Genomic DNA, 4,769 nt, shown 5'->3' with positions numbered 1-4,769 from the left:
ACCCAAACAAGAAAAGATATGATAGATAGGGTAAGAAATGAGTACATCAGGGGTTCAGAAAGTCACCGATGCGTCCAAGGAATCCCAAGACTCAAGTGGAGATGGTTTGGACACCTGGTGAGGAAAGGAGATGATGAGCAAACTATTGCATTGGAGTTTATGGAAATGGAGGAAAAAATAACAGAAAGAACAAGAAGACCTAAAATATGGAGATTCTACAATCGACAAGACGTGAGAGACATAGGGATAGATGGAGGAAGGACACATGAAAGAAACAACTGGAAGAGGCTCGTTAAAAACAGCGACCCCGACAAGGGATTAAGCTAAGAAGTTGAGAAAAGAAAAACAATGTTACGATAATAGTATGCTGAGGTAACTTAAGGGCCTATGTTAAAATCACGAGAGTTAACACCTACAAAGCAGAGACATCGGTGTCAAGCCGAGTTTTAGCCTGACAAAATGGTACCTGGTTACGAAAAGCTAATTAGTATGAATATATGCATACATTCGTAAATCATGAATGTATATATAATATATATATATATATATATATATATATATATATATATATATATATATATATATATATATATATATATATATATATATATATATTTACACATATATATACATATATAAATATGTATGTAAATACGTATATCTTCAGGCAGGGCACTTAAAATACTGACAGCCGGAAGTGTGGCTCTTCCGGATTCGGCCAGTCTACGGAGAAAAAGAGCTTAGGCGATATTATCATAATCATTACCATTACAAGTGACAAAGCTGTAACCCAAGTTGGAAATCAGCCTAGTACGGAGAAAGAAATATCGGAGCTAGCAATAACTAACTGAGGGTATGACAAAAAAAAAAAAAAAAAAAAAAAAAAAAAAAAAAAAGCTACTTCTCTTACCGACGATGGTGGCTTCTAGGTATCTATGATTATGAACGCTTAATTTCGAGTTTATTTGCCACATTCCCTCTTTGAGGTCGTTTTCGCTGCAAAGAAAGCTTAGCCTATAGAACTATAATTACCTTTCACCAATGGGAAGACTCGAACCCAAGTACCTGGCATGCCATATCCGTCAAGGAAATTTTCCTTTTTCCTCTAACGATTTTGAATAAAATTCCGGGGCGGAGTTGGGGAAAACCTCACAGCATTAAAATATTAAATAAGCTTTTTCATATTATTCAACAAAAAAAATCAGCTAATCTCTATTCCACTGAACTGGCAATAAAATTTTGGCTTTAAATGTTACTGAAAATAAAAGGAATGTTTGGTAACATAAACTACTAATATGGATGATGAAAGAAATGGATGAGTGTAAGAGTTTTCTATGAGCGTTATTTGTTGAGAGAGAGAGAGAGAGAGAGAGAGAGAGAGAGAGAGAGAGAGAGAGAGAGGGGGGGGGGGACCGAATCGACATATGACTTGACTTGGAAAATATAGGTTACGAGTTCAGAGACTGAAACGAGCTGAGTCTGAGAAAATGATGGACGTATTGTAATCAGGTGAAATGATGACACTATAAGATATAGACGATATTCACAAAATCTCTCTCTCTCTCTATTTATGTCATTATTTCCTCGTCCTGTTTTTGGCGGTGCTGTTAATGTTATTTTTTTGTTTTTTATTGTATTGTCATAATTTTGATAATTGTTACATTTACTGCTGCTTTCAATACCTGCTATTGATTTTTATGGATGATTTAGCTGACATCTTCCAATCTTTTTCATGACACGATTTCTCCATTTTAATCTCTTACCTCTTCTCGTCTTTCATCAATAACATTATCTATTTATAGTTAGGAATGACAAGAATTCAAACTAAAAATGATCTCTTGGGAGTAATATTATTGGAGAAACAAATCCACAGTTATGTATGGGTACATATATTTAAAGATAAATCTCTACAGAGAGCTTCCGGGAATGTGGTCGATACCCTTTTTCAATCGACCAGATTCCCAGAAGCTTTCTGTAGAGATTTATTTTCACATACAACCCGTACATGACTAAGGATTTGTTTCTCCATTCCAAGACCCACGCTCCTATGAGTATTTTCTAACAATACCACTGTTATAACGAGTAGGAATGACTAGCGGCGCGAGAGGATTATAAAATCTTGAATGGCTGACGACAGCTCAGTTACAAGCAATAATGTTGACGCGCGCAGCGGTCAGGTTGTGCATGAGGATGAATGCGAGAACTCTACGTGTGTGTGTCTGAACTTCTGAACTTCAAAGAAATACTTTGTGAGCGTTCCTTTCCGCAGCTTATGGCTCGCTGTTTATACAGAGGCATCTGCAATTCCACTGGAATCTAGCATTTATCGAGAGAGAGAGAGAGAGAGAGAGAGGAGAGAGAGAGAGAGAGAGAGAGAGAGAGAGAGACCTTAAAGAAAGTGAGAAGGCTAGACCTTTCCAGAGAAAAGAGAGACCTCAGCTACATTTAAATGGAGACAAATATTCATAAAAACGCCGCTGCTCATCCGAAGACGGCCGAGAATTTCTGGGAGACACAACATGAATTTATTCACTGACCTTCACGCAGATATTCAAGGGATCTTCACAGGCGATGCACGAAAACAAGGAGAATGAAGCTGCGTGGCCCCATTTCTCAGTGAACCCTTCACAAAACACACACACACACACACGCACAAACACACACATGTAAGAAGGAATGGAAAAAAGGACACATTTCCGGTGATGGTATACAACAGTCTGTATCAAATATAAAAAAATATATATACATATTCTTTATCTTGGCATCGACCACTGGATGAAAACGTGATGAATCATACACGTCCGTACACATTCATATGCATACATACATACATTACACACACACATATACAGTATATATATATGTATGTATATTTACACTTTTATTACCGTTGCAACAAAATGTATACAAAACACTAAGCACCTGCCAATGAAAATGAGTAGTTTACTTTCAAAATAATGAAATTTATTACATTATGAGATTTACATTTATCCACAGAGGTCTACAAGCACAGCTTTGCATGCTAGACAAGTACAGATACACAATATCAATATATATAATATATATATATATATATATATATATATATATATATATATATATATATATATATATATATATATATATATATGCGTATGTATGCGTGTACGTACGTCTATGCTTCATCACGTTTTCGCCCAGATGGTCGATGCAAGATTAGAATATGGTTTTATGCATAGTTAATTCAGACTGTTGCATACCATCAATGGAAATGTGTTCTTTCTTCTATTCCTTCTTACAATATTCTAACAGCGCTTACAACAAATTTCCGAGGCCTGAATGTCGCCACTAAAATCACGACTAGAACTACCGTTTGTCAAAATATCAAGAAGCAACATTTGACTGGGCTGTAAATGAGATACATGAGATAAATATTTGAAAAACTAAAGGCAGAAACAGACACCTGTAATGGTTGGGTGAACGTGACATGACAAACCAGCCAATGAAGCCTAAAAGACACAGTATAGTAAACTGGTCCTTTATTTCCTAAGGAAGCAGAAGTATGACTGGGGCTTAAGGTGTGGTTTCACGATGCAAGATTCATTAATTAAAATCATTTGAGTATTCTTCGGAATACATGATGTAGGGCGATTATGTGAAACATTGATTGACTGTTGTAAATGCAATGCTTTCATCTCGGAAAGAAAATACTAGAGAGAGAGAGAGAGAGAGAGTTAAATAATCATCTGAGTATTTTTCAGAGTATATGATGTAAGCGATCATGTGAAACAGTAACTTACTATTGTAAATGCAATGTTTTCATCTCGGAAAGAAAACACTGAGAGAGAGAGAGAGAGAGAGAGGAGAGAGAGAGAGAGAGAGAGAGAGAGAGAGAGAGAGAGAGAGTTAAAGTATGAAAATAATCCCAGCGTAATAGTCCCCTCCTCGCAAAGAAAAAAATCAAAGTTGCTAAAAATAAAACTTTCGCAAAGCAAGCAAAACACGGCTATAAAAACCTTATATGTATATTCCATTCCATAAGCGACTGGGGGCTGGCTGGGTCTTTAAAGCAGAGAACCAAGCAAAAAAGGCAAGCAAGACTTCTAATGCTTGCTTGCGATAGTGACTAGAGTTTTCATCCTCAAGTAAATTGCAGGAAACGCATTTGGTGGGAAGTCATGACTCTAAAACCATAGTAAAAAAGAGGAATCTTCTCTCTCTCTCTCTCTCTCTCTCTCTCTCTCTCTCTCTCTTCTCTCTCTTCCACAGTACTACCGGAAAATAAATACACACGCAATTATATATATATATATATATATATATATATATATATATATATATATATTATACATATATGTATATATTTATTTTATAAATGTTTCTGTTGGTACAATGGTAACTGAACTCGACTCACCAGCCAAACCCAAAATCGATCCCACGGGAAGGCGAGTGGTAGGGAATGGATGGGCTCCAGAAAGGTTCCTGAAAAATCCACTGTACAGTGAATTGTGTATCTGTTGGTCAGCTGACTGTTGTGGGGTCTATAGTCAGAATGGAGGGAGCATGTGAATACCAACCTCGACCACCAAAAGACTTGTGGGAACCAGATCATTGCACTTCCTCTGAACCACTTGATGGGGAAAGTAAGGAAAAAAAATACATATGTCAGGTAATAATAGTATTTTATCTTTTCTGTTATCTCTCTGTTTCGACGTTCATCTGTTCAATCGTAAAGAGAAAATAAAATGGATAACAAACTTATATGTTCTTCATGTGAAATTCATCTTCAC

Source organism: Macrobrachium rosenbergii, chromosome 12, assembly GCF_040412425.1.
Source record: "Macrobrachium rosenbergii isolate ZJJX-2024 chromosome 12, ASM4041242v1, whole genome shotgun sequence".
In the NCBI taxonomy this organism is placed as follows: domain Eukaryota; kingdom Metazoa; phylum Arthropoda; class Malacostraca; order Decapoda; family Palaemonidae; genus Macrobrachium; species Macrobrachium rosenbergii.
The sequence above is the reverse complement of the archived record's forward strand: the minus strand, read 5'-3'. Positions refer to the sequence as shown.